We start from the raw sequence: 19,030 nt of genomic DNA, 5'->3' as shown, positions 1-19,030 counted from the left end.
AGACAAACAATGTATACGAACTGCTTCAGTCTGGTTTTAGACCCCATCATAGCACTGAGACTGCACTTGTGAAGGTGGTAAATGACCTTTTAATGGCGTCAGACCGAGGCTCTGCATCTGTCCTCGTGCTCCTAGACCTTAGTGCTTTTGATACCCTTGATCACCACATTCTTTTGGAGAGATTGGAAACCCAAATTGGTCTACACGGACAAGTTCTGGCCTGGTTTAGATCTTATCTGTCGGAAAGATATCAGTTTGTCTCTGTGAATGGTTTGTCCTCTGACAAATCAACTGTAAATTTCGGTGTTCCTCAACGTTCTGTTTTAGGACCACTATTGTTTTCACTATATATTTTACCTCTTGGGGATGTCATTCGAAAACATAATGTTAACTTCCACTGCTATGCAGATGACACACAGCTGTACATTTCGATGAAACATGGTGAAGCCCCAAAATTGCCCTCGCTAGAAGCCTGTGTTTCAGACATGAGGAAGTGGATTGCTGCAAACTTTCTACTTTTAAACTCTGACAGAACAGAGATGCCTGATCTAGGTCCCAAGAAACAAAGAGATCTTCTGTTGAATCTGACAATTAATCTTGATGGTTGTACAGTCGTCTCAAATAAAACTGTGAAGGACCTCGGCGTTACTCTGGACCCTGATCTCTCTTTTGACGAACATATCAAGACTGTTTCAAGGACAGCTTTTTTCCATCTACTGTAACATTGCAAAAATTGGAAACCTTCCGTTCAAAAATGATGCAGAAAAATTGTTTTGTTACTTCTAGGTTAGACTACTGCAATGCTTTACTTTCCGGCTACCCGGATAAAGCACTAAATAAACTTCAGTTAGTGCTAAATACAGCTGCTAGAATCCTGACTAGAACCAAAAAGTGTGATCATATTACTCCAGTGCTAGCCTCCCTAAACTGGCTTCCTGTTAAGGCAAGGGCTGATTTCAAGGTTTTACTGATAACCTACAAAGCATTACATGGGCTTGCTCCTACCTATCTTTCTGATTTGGTCCTGCCGTACATACCTACACATACGCTACGGTCACAAGAAGCAGGCCTCCTAATTGTCCCTAGAATTTCTAAGCAAACATCTATACAGCTCAATGTTTATGGAATGGTCTGCCTACCCATGTGAGAGACGCAGACTCGGTCTCAAGTCTTTACTGAAGACTCATCTCTTCAGTGTGTCATATGATTGAGTGTAGTCTGGCCCAGAAGTGTGAAGGTGAACGGAAAGGCTCTGGAGCAACAAGCCGCCCTTGCTGTCTCTGCCTGGCCCGTTCCCCTCTCTCCACTGGGATTCTCTGCCTCTAACCCTATTACAGGGGCTGAGTCACTGGCTTACTGGTGCTCTTCCATGCCGTCCCTGGGAGGGGTGCGTCACTTGAGTGGGATCACTGACGTGATCTTCCTGTCTGGGTTGGTGCCTCCCCCTGGGTTGTGCCGTGGCGGAGATCTTTGTGGGCTATACTCTGCCTTGTCTCAGGATGGTAAGTTGGTGGTTGAAGATATCCCTCTAGTGGTGTGGGGGCTGTGCTTTGGCAAAGTGGGTGGGGTTATATCCTGCCTGTTTGGCCCTGTCCGGGGGTATCATCGGATGGGGCCACAGTGTCTCCTGACCCCTCCTGTCTCAGCCTCCAGTATTTATGCTGCAGTAGTTTATGTGTAAGGGGGCTAGGGTCAGTCTGTTATATCTGGAGCACTTCTCCTGTCTTATCTAGTGTCCTGTGTGAATTTAAGTATGCTCTCTCTATTTCTCTCTTTCTCTCCTCTTTTCTCATTCTCGGAGGACTTGAGCCCTAGGACCATGCCTCACTGTGCTGCTGCTCCGGTTTCAACTGTTCTGCCTGTGGCTATGGAACCCTGACCTGTTCACCGGACGTGCTACCTGTCACAGACCTTCTGTTTTCAACTCTCTAGAGACAGCAGGAGTGGTAGAGATACTCTTAATAATCGGCTATGAAAAGCCAACTGACATTTACTCCTGAGGTGCTGACTTGCTGCACCCTCGACAACTACTGTGATTATTATTATTTGACCATGCTGGTCATTTATGAACATTTGAACATCTTGACCATGTTTTGTTATAATCTCCACCCGGCACAGCCAGAAGAGGACTGGCCACCCCTCATAGCCTGGTTCCGCTCTAGGTGTCTTCCTAGGTTTTGGCCTTTCTAGGGAGTTTTTCCTAGCCATCGTGCTTCTACACTTGCATTGCTTGCTGTTTGGGGTTTTAGACTGGGTTTCTGTACAGCAATTTGAGATATCAGCTGATGTAAGAAGGGTTATATAAATACATTTGATTTGATATACTGTACTCTATACCAACTTCTGCCTACAATTGTATTACTAAAGGAGCATTTTAATACTTTAACAAAGAGTATGTGTGACGTGCAGCGTGGTACGTTTTCATGTTTATTTATTGAACTGAACACTAAATACAAAAATAACAAGAGAATAAATTAAACCGAAACAGTTCCTTAAGGTGCAAACACTGATACAGAAAACTACCCACAAGACACAGGTGAGAAAAGGCTACCTAAGTATGGTTCTCAATCAGAGACAACGATCGACAGCTGTCCCTGATTGAGAACCATAACCGGCCAAAACAAAGAAATACAAACACATAGAAAAATAACATAGAATGCCCACCCAAATCACACCCTGACCAACCCAAAAATAGAGACATAAAAAGCTCTCTACGGTCAGGGCGTGACAGTGTGTGTTTCCATTACTAATATATGTTTGATACTGATCATCTGTTGAAGAAATTGACCAACACTTTGGCGAGCTTGCCAGGAGCGAGTGACCACTTCGCTGGACTGACCATTGATCCACGTGCAAACGCTACAAAATTATAAGGTGCCTGTTATAGCTAAAGTCTGTAATTTCCTCTAGCACATGGTGGTTAATGAGTCATTCTGGCAAGTAAGTGGCGCCTCGCTGTTAAAGAACCTACATTTCTTTCTAATAGTGGAATAATAGACAGTGTGAAATTATTGTTACACAACCCGTGGGAGGAAGCACAGATCACCTCGGTGGAAATAGGATATCAATTCTTGGGTTAAATGTTCATGATTATGAGACTTGGTGATAGGGCACAAATTCTAAGTATGAAATGCCGATTGTTGATAGAATTGAGGGTTAAATATTTTCTTATAACTGAATTTGTAATTGTTCTGTTTATGATGTTTTCTGTATGATATGACTGGATGGTGGGACACTAAATCAGGAGTTAGTTATAAACAATATAATACCCGTGTATTTGACTTAACTGAGTGGACATTCAAATCAGATGCTCAAAGAGGGCATAAACCTTAAAGCATACATCATTGCTGTGTTAGGGAATACACCTGCCCGTGTGTTACTGACCCACGCTATTTTAATTCAAAATAAATAGTTTGGAAATAATAGTTTCTCCCTTGGAAGGAGAAGATCATCACATAGATACCAGGATTGTTGTGGTTGTTACACAAAAGTTTGTACCAGTTATAAATCATCTTGAACCCTTTACAATTTCATGGTTGCTCCATAGAAGACGTTTATTTTACACCATCCATACATTACATGGTATTCAGTTATCATTTACTTGTCACCCTTCTTTAAATAAACTTATGCAAGTTAAGGGATAGACTATACAAGTATAGGGTTATTTGGCATTAATTTATCTGTATTCAAATTACATGTAGAGCCTAATAACATTATTTTTTTTTTAAAAACATTTTTGGGATATGGCAGACGGGAGCTCAGAGTTGCCTGGGGGACCAGTCGCTATGAAACCCGCCACCCCTCTACAGTTTTTAGTAGGACAATACCCCACTATGGGAAAGACTTAACCTGGGTTTTCAAGAAATGCCATGATTGGACCAAAGAAGCCTCTGAATATAGATGGCCTACAGATCGGTAATTTAATAAAACCAAGTATCAACATGTGCAGAATATCGTGAAGAGAAGACAGGAAAATAAGACCAAGGGGTAAAAATAAAATCCACCCTGTTTTCTGTGACTGCTGTAGCCATGTTGAAAACTGTAGGTAACCTATTCTGGACTCAGCAGAAGGCTACCTGCTTAAAGAAACAGGTAACAAATATCAAAGACCCTGCCTCCGTCAAGACAGAGAAGTTTCCTCTAGAATGCAGCGCTCCACCATATGCTCCACACCCACCCCCTCCCCACTGTGGAGATAAATTTGAAGGAATCTATCCATTACTCCCGAACGAACTACTGGATCCAGGTGTTTGTTCTCCAGGGTCTGAAAGAGACAATGTCCCGAGCAAAGGAGGGGAGTCGGAAGTTACCAGGAAGGTTGTCTTCAGGAGAGACTTTTCTTCTGAGTACGAAGACGCAGGGACCTGTTTCCATGTCAGACCAAGGCGATGACTCTTCTCCACCACCAGGTAGAATGTATCAAGAACTTGGAGAAATATGGACTGATGCCAAGATACAATCAACACCTCTCTACCCTAGAGTTACCGTGGCAAAGGCCCTCATGGCAACTCAAGAAAAGGTGCACAGAGAAATGGATAACGCTGTTGAGGTTATCAGATGAGGTCATAATGATAAAGAGCAAAGTCTAAGTGGTAATTACACAGTAAAGGAAGAGAAGATAAGACGAGAGAGAGCGGAAAGTGAAGAAAGAGCGAGAAGTGAACAATACATAAGGCAGTGGGAAGAAAAGAAGAGAGAGGAGAGAGAACGTGAACAATTGAAAGAACACGAAAGTGGAGCTGAAGATGAAGAAGATGTGACTCTCGCGAGACCTAAGGACTCCCGAGCGCGTGCCAGCGGGAAACAGAACATAAAACAACAACTTGATCAATCGAGGGAGACATTGAGGCGCCTATCAACCTTGTTTGAAAATGAGGTGACAACATTACAGGGTCGATTTAAAAACGAACAGAGAACATCAGAGAGACTGGAGATGAAACGGACTGAATGGATGAAGACACAGCCAGGTGAAGATTACCATCCCATGGGAACGTATCCCCTGGTAATAAAGACCTCTGGTACAGGACAATCGTGCATGTTTACAAACCATGGAGTTTTGGGGACTTGGACACAGCAGCGAAACAATTGCCCTGCATCACTGCAGAGCCTGGAAAAAGATGAAGACTGAAGAAAAAGTAAGAAAGATTGGACTTGACACACAGCTTAAAAAAGCCCAACTGGCCCAACTGGACGAAGGAAAAACCAGCAATCTCATGGTAGCCGTTGCCCCTGCTACTCAGTTCCCTCCTCAACCATATGGGAACCCACAACCATACCCACCCACACAGACAACCGCTGGTATGCTGGTACTGCGGTGTGGCAGGCCATACGAGAAACATGTGCCCTCACCAACCACAGCAGCAGCAGCCACACTGGCAGCAGAGGGAAAGGTCAATGGAGAGGGAATGCTGGCAGGGGGAACTTGGTGGAAGACATGCCTACGCTGGACAGCCTCAACCTGCTTTTTCTAAGACTCAACCAATGAATGGTCGACAATATGAATGGCCCCACCAGCCTCCTGCGACAAACCAGGCGTGGTTCCCACTGCAGAATAATCAGCAATAGGGATGCCCTGACCCCCTTCTCCAGTGTCACCAGTACATATTTCCGGATGGTACCAAAGAACCAATCATTACAGCCTCACCTTACGATTCAACGATGCTCTGTTGTTAACCCAGCACAAGGGCATGTGTCTCTGGAGGATGGAGAACCACACTACTGTCCTGATCAAGTCCAACGCGATTCCAAGGCCCGACCTGACCTTTATGAAGAACTTCTTGAGCTCCCTGATGTAACTCTCTTTGTTGATGGCTCTGCCTTTATTGATAGGGAGACTGGTAGGAAACATGCAGGGTTTGGTAGAGTCTCAATGGATAGGTCATTGTTAATTGAACAGCCCTTGCCTGAACATTGCTCAGCACAACAAGCTGAGCTTCTAGCACTTACTAAAGCATGTAATTAGGTAGTGATTTGAATGTTAACATTTATTCTGCCTCTGCATACGACATTGGCGTTTGCCTGTCTTGGATAGGTGTTTGGAAAGGTTGGGACTTTGTTTACGCATCTGGTACCCCTACTAAACACCGTTTACAGATAGCTTCAAGCAGGGCTTCTATGTTGCTTCCTGCCAAGTTAGCTATTCTTAAGGTCCGTGCCCACACAGGTAACACTGACAGTGTTAGTTTGGGTAATGCAGCTGCTGATGCTGCTGCTAAGAATGCTGCTTCCCGCTGCCATACTCATGCTGTTTTGCTTGCCTCTCCGTGTACGTCTGAAATCACTGATCTCAAATCAAATCAAAGTTTATTTGTCACGTGCGCCGAATACAACAGGTGTAGACCTTACAGTGAAATGGACCAACACCAGGCTAAGGATACACTTAATCACCCTTTGTGGGAGTCTAGAGGTTGCTTTAGGGCCCTGATGGCCTATGGAGACAATCACTCTCTGGCAAACCAGTTCTGCCTCTGCCTCTCGTCTCCTCTGTGTCTTGCCTGACCCACGGGGTGGGTGAAACCAGGTGTGTAGAACGTCAGGGGAATGAATTACTGAACTCTCTTTTCCCCCATGTTTGTTTGTGAGTGATTGTTGGTTGGTTTGTAATACGGTCCGTTATTGTGGGCTCGAATTATTGTGTTGTATTTGTGAATATTTGAGTAAATTACGTTTATTACTCATATCTGCTGTCCTGCGCCTGACTCCTCTACACTAGCTACACACAGGCACTATTACAGAATCACTCACCACCGAATGGAGTCAGCAGGAGCAGACACCCTCCCTGTGGCGGTAGAGGAGCGCGTCCAGCAGCACGCGACCATGTTGCAACGTCTGGGCACCGCCATGGATCGCCTGCTGCAGAAGATGGATCATTGGGAGAGAGGAGGTCTTCCAGCGCCTTACCAGCCCCACTACAGCAGGCCCCACTGTCCACCCCTCCTTCACCCGGTCCCAGCGGGATTCGACCGTCCACCCGGCTCCTTCGGGACGTGAGAGCGTGTCCGTCCTCGTCTCTTGCCTCTCAGGCAAAGCGCTGGAGTGGGACCATTGTGCAGAGTTCACCTGAACGTCTGTTCCACCTGAGGCAGGGAACAAGGAGCGCGCATGATTTCGCTTTGTCGGGAGTTGGCCTGCCGAGACACCACCCTCTCATTGGACCAGCTGGTGGACCTGTCCATCCAGGATCGGTACATCCAAACATCACACCTGCGGGACAGGTACAGGATGGCAACAACAACTGCCCGAGTTACACCAGGAATGCACAATTCCTCCATCAGTGCTCAGACTGTCGGCAATATGCTGAGGGAAGGCTGGACTGAGGGCTTGTAGGCCTGTTGTAAGGCAGGTCCTCACCAGACATCACCGGCAACAACGTCGCCTATGGGCACAAACCCACCGTCGCTGGAACAGACAGGACTTGCAAAAAGTGCTCTTCGCTGACGAGTCACGGTTTCGTTTCACCAGGGGTGATGGTCGGATTTGCGTTTATCGTCGAAGGAATGAGCGTTACACCAAGGCCTGTACTCTGGAGCGTGATCGATTTGGAGGTGGAGGGTCCGTCATGGTCTGGGGCGGTGTGTCACAGCATCATCGTACTGAGCTTGTTGTCTTCCGGGTTGGAGCGAGCGGTCGCATCTGCACTCGGTCCGCAGGTAGTATTACATTTCATTACATTTCATTATAGTACAACGGTTTGATTTGTCTAATCTTAGCAATTTTTCTTCTTAGCTAGCTACATAGCCGTCTTTGTATCATAGATAATTGCGTATTATCGTATTTCGTCGTCCTAACGCAGTCTACACCGCCCTGCAGCTAGCTAGCTAGCTAACGTCTACCGTTAGCTAGTCCACCGTCTACCGATTAGCAGCACAACTTACACTCAACTGAACGACTTGATTAGTGTAGTGTTAGCTAGCTACATAGTTGTCTTTGCTGTCTTCGTATCCAAGATAATTGTGTAGTTTAGAGTGTGTAGTTTTAGAGTGATTATCTTAATTTACCGAGGTTAGCTAGCCAGCTATTTGTCGTCCTTAACGTAACAGAACTTCCGCACTCAACAATCCGGTCGCATTTCGCTTCGCTCCACAGGTAGTATCACATTTTTCATTTCATTACAGTACAACGGCTTGATTTGTTTGATCGTAGCTAGCTACATAGTTAGCTACATAGCCGTCTTTGTGTCAAAGATAATTGTGTAGTCTTGAGCGATTTCCTAGGTTAGCTAGCCAGCTATTGTCGTTCTTTTAACGCAACGTAACGTAAATCAACACTGCTAGCTAGCCAGCTAGCCCCGAATAGCAGCACAGTAGAAACCATTACACTCAACGGAACGACTTGATTAGTGTAGTGTCAACAACGCAGACACTGCCAGCTAGCCTACATAGTCAACAACGCAGCCTCTGCCAGCTAGCCTACTTCAGCAGTACTGTATCATTTTAATCATTTTAGTCAATAAGATTCTTGCTACGTAAGCTTAACTTTCTGAACACAAGACGTGTAGTCCACTTGTCATTCCAATCTCCTTTGCATTAGCGTAGCCTCTTCTGTAGCCTGTCAACTATGTGTCTGTCTATCCCTGTTCTCTCCTCTCTGCACAGACCATACAAACGCTCCACACCGCGTGGCCGCGGCCACCCTAATCTGGTGGTCCCAGCGCGCACGACCCACGTGGAGTTCCAGGTCTCCGGTAGCCTCTGGAACTGCCGATCTGCGGCCAACAAGGCAGAGTTCATCTCAGCCTATGCCTCCCTCCAGTCCCTCGACTTCTTGGCACTGACGGAAACATGGATCACCACAGATAACACTGCTACTCCTACTGCTCTCTCTTCGTCCGACCACGTGTTCTCGCACACCCCGAGAGCTTCTGGTCAGCGGGGTGGTGGCACCGGGATCCTCATCTCTCCCAAGTGGTCATTCTCTCTTTCTCCCCTTACCCATCTGTCTATCGCCTCCTTTGAATTCCATGCTGTCACAGTTACCAGCCCTTTCAAGCTTAACATCCTTATCATTTATCGCCCTCCAGGTTCCCTCGGAGAGTTCATCAATGAGCTTGATGCCTTGATAAGCTCCTTTCCTGAGGACGGCTCACCTCTCACAGTTCTGGGCGACTTTAACCTCCCCACGTCTACCTTTGACTCATTCCTCTCTGCCTCCTTCTTTCCACTCCTCTCCTCTTTTGACCTCTCCCTCTCACCTTCCCCCCCTACTCACAAGGCAGGCAATACGCTCGACCTCATCTTTACTAGATGCTGTTCTTCCACTAACCTCATTGCAACTCCCCTCCAAGTCTCCGACCACTACCTTGTATCCTTTTCCCTCTCGCTCTCATCCAACACTTCCCACACTGCCCCTACTCGGATGGTATCACGTTGTCCCAACCTTCGCTCTCTCTCCCCCGCTACTCTCTCCTCTTCCATCCTATCATCTCTTCCCTCTGCTCAAACCTTCTCCAACCTATCTCCTGATTCTGCCTCCTCAACCCTCCTCTCCTCCCTTTCTGCATCCTTTGACTCTCTATGTCCCCTATCCTCCAGGCCGGCTCGGTCCTCCCCTCCCGCTCCGTGGCTCGACGACTCATTGCAAGCTCACAGAACAGGGCTCCGGGCAGCCGAGCGGAAATGGAGGAAAACTCGCCTCCCTGCGGACCTGGCATCCTTTCACTCCCTCCTCTCTACATTTTCCTCTTCTGTCGCTGCTGCTAAAGCCACTTTCTACCACTCTAAATTCCAAGCATCTGCCTCTAACCCTAGGAAGCTCTTTGCCACCTTCTCCTCCCTCCTGAATCCCCCTCCCCCTCCTCCCTCTCTGCAGATGACTTCGTCAACCATTTTGAAAAGAAGGTCGACGACATCCGATCCTCGTTTGCTAAGTCAAACGACACCGCTGGTTCTGCTCACACTGCCCTACCCTGTGCTCTGACCTCTTTCTCCCTCTCTCTCCAGATGAAATCTCGCGTCTTGTGACGGCCGGCCGCCCAACAACCTGCCCGCTTGACCCTATCCCCTCCTCTCTTCTCCAGACCATTTCCGGAGACCTTCTCCCTTACCTCACCTCGCTCATCAACTCATCCCTGACCGCTGGCTACGTCCCTTCCGTCTTCAAGAGAGCGAGAGTTGCACCCCTTCTGAAAAAACCTACACTCGATCCCTCCGATGTCAACAACTACAGACCAGTATCCCTTCTTTCTTTTCTCTCCAAAACCCTTGAACGTGCCGTCCTTGGCCAGCTCTCCCGCTATCTCTCTCAGAATGACCTTCTTGATCCAAATCAGTCAGGTTTCAAGACTAGTCATTCAACTGAGACTGCTCTTCTCTGTATCACGGAGGCGCTCCGCACTGCTAAAGCTAACTCTCTCTCCTCTGCTCTCATCCTTCTAGACCTATCGGCTGCCTTCGATACTGTGAACCATCAGATCCTCCTCTCCACCCTCTCCGAGTTGGGCATCTCCGGCGCGGCCCACGCTTGGATTGCGTCCTACCTGACAGGTCGCTCCTACCAGGTGGCGTGGCGAGAATCCGTCTCCACACCACGTGCTCTCACCACTGGTGTCCCCCAGGGCTCTGTTCTAGGCCCTCTCCTATTCTCGCTATACACCAAGTCACTTGGCTCTGTCATAACCTCACATGGTCTCTCCTATCATTGCTATGCAGACGACACACAATTAATCTTCTCCTTTCCCCCTTCTGATGATCAGGTGGCGAATCGCATCTCTGCATGTCTGGCAGACATATCAGTGTGGATGACGGATCACCACCTCAAGCTGAACCTCGGCAAGACGGAGCTGCTCTTCCTCCCGGGAAGGACTGCCCGTTCCATGATCTCGCCATCACGGTTGACAACTCCATTGTGTCCTCCTCCCAGAGCGCTAAGAACCTTGGCGTGATCCTGGACAACACCCTGTCGTTCTCAACTAACATCAAGGCGGTGGCCCGTTCCTGTAGGTTCATGCTCTACAACATCCGCAGAGTACGACCCTGCCTCACACAGGAAGCGGCGCAGGTCCTAATCCAGGCACTCGTCATCTCCCGTCTGGATTACTGCAACTCGCTGTTGGCTGGGCTCCCTGCCTGTGCCATTAAACCCCTACAACTCATCCAGAACGCCGCAGCCCGTCTGGTGTTCAACCTTCCCAAGTTCTCTCACGTCACCCCGCTCCTCCGCTCTCTCCACTGGCTTCCAGTTGAAGCTCGCATCCGCTACAAGACCATGGTGCTTGCCTACGGAGCTGTGAGGGGAACGGCACCTCAGTACCTCCAGGCTCTGATCAGGCCCTACACCCAAACAAGGGCACTGCGTTCATCCACCTCTGGCCTGCTCGCCTCCCTACCACTGAGGAAGTACAGTTCCCGCTCAGCCCAGTCAAAACTGTTCGCTGCTCTGGCCCCCCAATGGTGGAACAAACTCCCTCACGACGCCAGGACAGCGGAGTCAATCACCACCTTCCGGAGACACCTGAAACCCCACCTCTTTAAGGAATACCTAGGATAGGATAAAGTAATCCCTCTCACCCCCCCCTCCCCCTTAAAAGATTTAGATGCACTACTGTTCCACTGGATGTCATAAGGTGAATGCACCAATTTGTAAGTCGCTCTGGATAAGAGCGTCTGCTAAATGACTTAAATGTAAATGTAAATGTCATTGCAGGCAATCTCAATGCTGTGCGTTACAGGGAAGACATCCTCCTCCCTCATGTGGTACCCTTCCTGCAGACTCATCCTGACATGACGCGCCAGCATGACAATGCCACCAGCCATACTGCTCTTTCTGTGCGTGATTTCCTGCAAGACTGGAATGTCAGTGTTCTGCCATGGCCAGTGAAGAGCCCGTATCTCAATCCCATTGAGCACATCTGGGACCTGTTGGATCAGAGGGTGAGGGCTAGGGCCATTCCCCCCAGAAATGTCCGGGAACTTGCAGGTGCCTTGGTGGAAGAGTGTGGTAACAGCTCACAGCAAGGACTGGCAAATCTGGTGCAGTCCATGAGGAGGAGATGCACTGCAGTACTTAATGCAGCTGGCCACACCAGATACTGACTGTTACTTTTGATTTTGACCCCCCCCCCCCCCCCCCCTTTGTTCAGGGACACATTATTCAATTTCTGTTAGCCACATGTCTGTGGAACTTGTTCAGTTCATGTCTCAGTTGTTGAATCTTGTTATGTTCATACAAATATTTACACATGTTAAGTTTGCTGAAAATAAACGCAGTTGACAGTGAGAGGACATTTCTTTTTTTGCTGAGTTTATGTTTGATAATTATATAGACCTGATCATGTGTTGAAGAAATTGACCAACATATTCAATGCATCATTTACATCCACCTTCCTATCCAGCACTCCAGGATGCTCCTCTCTTGTTCTCTCTTTCGCCTCAGTAGCTACCCCCACTAAAGCTGCTCTCACCCAGTTATTCGTACTATCCACTTCCCCTCTCAAATCCACCCGAGCCATCACCCACTCCCTTAACTCCTGAAACTGATCCTTGATGATCCGATAAATGGTTGATTTTGCTGCAATCTTACTGGCAGCAATATCCTTGCCCGTGAAGCCCTTTTTGTGCAAAGCAATGATGACGGCACGTGTTTCCTTGCAGGTAACCATGATTGACAGAGGAAGAACAATGATTCCAAGCACCACCCTCCTTTCGAAGCTTCCAGTCTGTAATTCAAACTCAATCAGCATGACAGAGTGATCTCCAGCCTTGTCCTCGTCAACACTCACACCTGTGTTAAAGAGAGAATCACTGACATGATGTCAGCTGGTCCTTTTGTGGCAGGGCTGAAATGCAGTGGAAATGTTGTTTTGGGATTCAGTTACTTTGCATGGCGAAGAGGGACTTTGCAATTAATTGCATTTCATCTGATCACTCTTCATAACATTCTGGAGTATATGCAAATTGCCATCATACAAACTGAGGCAGCAGACTTTGTGAAAATTAATATTTTGTGTCATTCTCAAAACTTTTGTCCACGACTGTAGTATTTCCCACCTCAGCCTCGTTTTCGTTTCAAAATGGCGCCTGTGTGACTAAAGCGTAAAAAATTGCCTTGCCAGCGCTAAACTCTACCAATTTTGAAGGGTTGTTGCAGTCTCATATTTACGGTAATGCATGTTTACGTCACGAGTTGAACGGAAGTGTGATTACGCACGCATCTCTTACTTGAAACATTGTTGGGCCTTAATCGATCTTTTACATATGCCAAATTGGACCTCTATCAACATTTGCCATAGTGTAAGAATTTTTATTAATTGATTATTTATTGCATATTGGCTAGCTACAAAATTGTAACATATTTACTTAACAGAGAATACTGGGCTGGCTAGCTGCTACAAGATGGCTAGCTGCAATTTTCAGGCACAGTTGGTATCCGTTATGGAGGTATTAGCTAAAGCAGCTGTAGCAGAAATAAACAAACGTGTAGATGACAGCTGTGCTGTTATACGTTTGGAAATGACCCAAAGCCAGCGAGATATTGATGTACTGAAAAGGAAGTGGCAAATGATGGAGAGCGAGCTGAAGAAGACGCGAGGACGAGTCAGAAGAAAAGGTATATATAGATGTGTTGTTATTCATGGTCATTTGATTGCATCATGGAGCAACTGAAGAAAAGCACGAGTGAATATTTGACTGAATACAATTGTTTTCCAGTTTTTTATCCCATGGCATCAGAGAGATCTTCATATCCAGTCAAGATTGTTTTGAACAAGCAGAGTAGCTCACAGTGGAGAGACGAAGAGCTGGCTGTTGAAGAAGACTCTCAGCCACAGGTGTGATACAACACCTGTACAATTACAGAAATCCAAGGGCCTCGTAACTGTTGCATTCATTCACACTATCTGCGTGTGCCATTACTGACAAGACTGCGCATATACAAACATATATACATTTATGAACTTGGCGCACACATTTTTCCAGGTATACACCAGACCCGTCGTGAAACAGTGAGTGCGTGATTGAGCATTATAAACTGGGTGGTTTGAGCCCTGAATGCTGATTGTTTGAAAGCCGTGGTATATTTAATAGGCCCAATTAAATGAGAGATGACATGGTCATTTGTTTTAGGATAGATACTTAATGAATATGAACCCATCATGGGCAGAAAAGGTGAGGGATTTATTCTGGTAAGGTTATGAAAATATCTATTATGTTACAAATTAAATATTGTCTACTGGAGAAATGTTGAATTACATTTTTTCAGACCGTACAGAAGGAGCCTACAATCGTTTGTTCTATTGTTAAACTGTGCTCTGGATCAGATGGCATGGAGCAAAATACTTGAAATAGCTTATCTAATTACTACTGTGAAGTGGGCCAATTAAATGAGAGACAGGGAGAATGGAATCTAACTTGTTGTAGGCCTGTAGGCTACCTGATGAGTATGAAACCATCACAGAAGAGGTGATTCATTTAATCTGCAATGATCATTGAAATTAAATACATAATAGCCTAGGCAATTGCCTATTTCTAATTATTTAAAAATACAAAGATAAACTCAATTGATGTTCTCTTCTTACTAACGGCAAACAATTGTATCTGGTTATTAACCTGTTATTTGTTATGAAAAAACATGGCCATCTTAACCCCCATTTGCAAGAAATACTAGGCTACTTGCGTGCTTGCAATGCAATGCTTCAACCACATAGAAACTGCATTGGCATGGTCTAAATTTTGCAGGAAGGTGAGCACATTCTCTGGCCAAGTTAAGTATTTATAAATGGCCACACATGTTTTGGGGTATATTTTGTACGTACGCATGGTTTTAAATGAGGCCCCTGACCTCTAGGATCAATTCTGTTATTGGAATATCAGGAGAATTTATTGCTTTTGTGTGATTCATGAGTATGAAAAGTGTTCGAAATGGTGTGTCCAGAGTAATAACCTCAGTCCCTGTTACAGCCTACAGATGTGGAGCAGAGAGTGGAGACTGAACCCATACTGATCAAAGATGAGGAGACGGCAGAGTACGTGTGGAAGGCTAATGCTCAGGAAGAGCTCAGGATCACTGGAGAGGGTGGGTGTGACCATAAGGGGCACTGCTCTGTCTATGGAAGACTGTGTTGATGTGGTGCTATGCACGTTCCAAATTGCTACATTGGTGTTGAGTGTTTTATGTTCTGGTATACGTAGAGCACGGACACACAGTCAGTTCTAAAGCAGTCATGTTTTGCAACAGTTAAGGGTCTGTTGTAATGTTTATTTTTTATCTTTATCCCTAAATCTTTAGAGTCTGGTTCCAAGCCTGGGAAACCACCATCCTTTGAGCAACGGCACTGTGATGAGGACTTCATCACACAACCCAGCATGTCTCCCGAAGACTCAGTGGAACATTACTCCAATTCTGATCGTCCAGAGGAACCAGGCACACCCCGGCTCGCTTCTACAGAGTTATTCCGCACAGAACAGCACCGGCCAGCTAAGGACGAGGACTCACTAGAGCTTGTGATGGTGAAGAATGAGAAAGAGGAGGAGCTGGGTCAGACCACAGCCCTGGCAGGACCTGACCAGTTTGTCATGGATGAGTCTGATGGGCAGCTGTGGACCTCTGTGGATCCAGGTGGAGACACTGACCCTGTCTGCCACCCAGATTTCTCCTTTCATTCCACAGAAGAGTACTCTCAGAATATCTCAATTTTCCCATCTCATAGTGGGCTGCCATCTGTTCCTACTATGACAGATGATGTAGGGCCATCGCTTCACTCTTCTATAGGAAAACCACATGCTAACATGTTCAGTGCAGCAGCACACAGGAAAAGACATGTCAGAACATTGGCTGATGAGACTAGACAACAGATGCCAGAGGGACAGAGCAGTGAAAGGCTGAACTCCAATAATGAAGGAAATAGTTTAGCTCTACAGTCAAGGCAGCATCAATACAGGGCTTCAGAAGCAACAGTGAGATTGAGTGAGTGCATGACAGGGTCAAACATGGCCACCACCTCCACCTTCTCTGGATACAGCCTGAGTCACAGTAGTTTTAACATGGTGAAGAGAATGAGGAGTCAGTGGAGGTCGGGCGGCACCACCGAGAGGCGTTTCAGCTGCACCTTTTGTGGGAAGAGCTTCCAGCGTTTCTGCCAGCTCAAAGTACACCTCCGGAGTCACACCGGAGAGAAACCGTACACCTGCGAACAGTGTGGCAGGAGTTTTACCCAGCAGTGCAACCTGATCAGACATGCTGTGGTCCACAGCGGGGAGAAGCCCTTCGAGTGCAAACAGTGTGGGAAATGCTTCACCCAGCGCTCTAGCATGAAGTCACATCAGAAAACTCACATAGGAGAGAGTCCAGTGTCTCAATACGGGGCACCCACATACCCTGGGGATCCACACACAAGTTTAAAGCGCAACTGAAGGCAATAAACATCTTCTGATATAAAAAGGCTATGTATCACCGATGAGTCAGAAACATTTATTCTATTGTCAAATTGTAAATAGGATAATTGTGTTCATAAATTCAGTCTCATCCAAAACGGAGTTTTGTAAGTAGGTTCGACAGAACTTACTTTTGGGTTGGGTTTTGATTTTACCAATGCTCACTTGCCCACTAACACCGGATACACAGCTGTGGTGATTGCGCTCTATCCAATCCACCGTAGAACACACAGCTTTTCAGACACACCTGCCCACCTCACTTTGTTTAACTTGAGAAATACAGCACCAAACATCTTAACTATAAGTAAAATTACTCAACTAAAACCTCCTCGTCCAAGTTAACTCAAGAAGTCTATCTTAGATTCATAATGCTTGCATCGTTCCTATGGGGTTTCATGGGGGACAAACATTATTAACTGCCACATCGAACCTCACCCCCCAAGTCTGAAATCTGTTTTTTCTTAAAAGAGCAACAGAGAAATGTGGAATTAGTGCGTTCAGTCGCTCTTTAATGTTGTCTCAAACCAGATGAAACAAATAGATAATAATTGCATAGTTTTCCTGTAACACTTTCTATGTGAAAATGTGTTACAGAAGGTCATTTGAGACATTTTGACAAGCTTTTCCTCCAAATTGATTTGTAAAATGGTTTTCATGTTTGACTGTTGACGGCTCTTCACTTAAATTTCAACAACCTATTTCCAACTGGTAATGTGTGTTTGTACCACAAAATCATAAAAACCATGCTATATTCAATAACATATATTTAATGAAAGAGTCAATTTGCCAAAATAAAAAGTTTTAGCTTCACTGTCCGAATAAATAGTAGGGGAGTGTTTATGTATGTGCCTTAAAAACCCTAAGTAAAGAACCTCAATGTAATCAGCTATAATGCATCAATAGTTACTTGAAATATATCATGAAATTAAGTTTACATGAAACTAGTTTATGGTCTTTGTTTGCCAGCTGTGTTTCAAACAAGTTATATACTTTTTTCTATCCTTTAATAAATACCATACCACATTTTCAGAATGGTTTCATTAGGTTGTGTCGATGAGAATGGAGATGACAATATCAAAGCTGCACACAAGTACAGTTTTATCAATTGTGGCCACCTCCCTGTTTTCCATTTTGTCCCGCGGAGTCTTCACAAACTGAAGAGGAAGTGGCCCATTAAGAATATGGAACCTTCCCTTCAAGATGCCGATCACCCACTTTATAACAAAATGCACATTCATATTTTCATAATATTATTTTGGTTCATGAAATATGTCATAGCTTTTCAACATAGTTTTGTCTTTCGGAACCGCGACAGCCAACGCTCCGTCCTTGTTCATCCTATAACATCCTGACTCTTCTCCACTCTGCTGTTCTCGGGTGCGTTCAGCAGGATGCAACGTTTTAAAACATTTGTACCTTTGGAACCAACCTGGTCTAAGAGCATTTCATATTATTCTGCAGGTAAATCTGAGACACTCCATTTGGTATGATATGTTACATTTTGTATGGTATGTATTCATTTAAGGATGTCCATCACCTATTTCATATGATATGTTTCGAATTACAATTCAAATAATATCTTACGAATTTTCAAAATGTACAATATGTTATGAATTTCCAAAACGTATGATATGTTACGAATTCTAGCTAGGTGGCTAACGTTAGTTAGCTGGCCAACATTAGCTGGGCTAGGGGTTAGGGTTAAGTTAAAGGGTTAGGGGAAGGGTTAGCTAAAAGAGTTAGGGGAAGGGTTAACTAACATGCAAAGTAGCTAAAAAGTAGTAAGTAGTTAAAACGTTTCTAAAATGCTAAACTTGTCCTTGATAAGATTCAAACTCGCAACGTTTAACGTTATGCATCCACCCCGACAAACCACCCTACTTTCATTTTTGCCCTAAGTAACCATCTGTCTTGTGTAACCAAATGTAACATATCATATCATACTAATTTGAGAGTCCCGGAGGTATATTTACTATGTTATGTCTAGTCTATGAGACCAGGCTGTTGGAACAGCCTGCTGGAGGATCTGACGGCCTCAGAGACAGTAGACATTTTTAAGAGAGAGCTCAAGACATACCTTTCTATCTGTGCTTTTATTTAGGGTCATTTTATTGTGCTATTTTATCTACCTGATATAATTTTATTTGCTTTATTCAATTTTATTTATCTTATTTTCCTTCCAACAGTCTCTGGTTTCAGTGTTGTTTTATTACTCCTGTTATCTGTTTAATTTGAACATTTCCATTTGTCTAGATCATCTATTTTATCTTTGTAATTTTTATTTATTATTTTACTTTTTGTTTTAAAAACTTTGAAATGCATTCACTTGTAGAAATGTGCTCTATAAATAAAGTTTGAGTTAACATAGAATTACACCGTACCGTAGAACAAACATGCCTTTCTAACATGGAAATAAGGAATCCTTGGGAGTCCTTCCTCTTCCTAAAACACCAAGTACTTTAGAGGAAATAGGAAACCGTTTCATAAAAGTGCAAGGGTGTCAATACATTTGTCTGGCACTGTATGTTCAGGATATCAGGATGGTCGGACTTGGCTAGTTTGTTGCAACATCAGGCAGACTCTAATCGTCACTTGTGGCAAGAAGGTTTGCTGTGTCTGTCAGCGTAGTGTCCAGAGCATGGAGGCGCTACCAGGAGACAGGCCAG

The 19,030-nt window shown here is 45.3% G+C and overlaps 1 pseudogene; it reads left to right on the top strand.

Annotated features, from left to right (window-relative positions):
* The first annotated feature begins 13,097 nt into the window (after positions 1-13,097).
* On the top strand, positions 13,098-17,390 carry LOC115114626 (uncharacterized; annotated as a pseudogene).
* The last annotated feature ends 1,640 nt before the right edge of the window (positions 17,391-19,030 follow it).

Source organism: Oncorhynchus nerka, linkage group LG9b (genome assembly GCF_034236695.1).
Source record: "Oncorhynchus nerka isolate Pitt River linkage group LG9b, Oner_Uvic_2.0, whole genome shotgun sequence".
Classification (NCBI taxonomy): domain Eukaryota; kingdom Metazoa; phylum Chordata; class Actinopteri; order Salmoniformes; family Salmonidae; genus Oncorhynchus; species Oncorhynchus nerka.
This window is presented reverse-complemented; position numbering and strand designations above follow the sequence as displayed.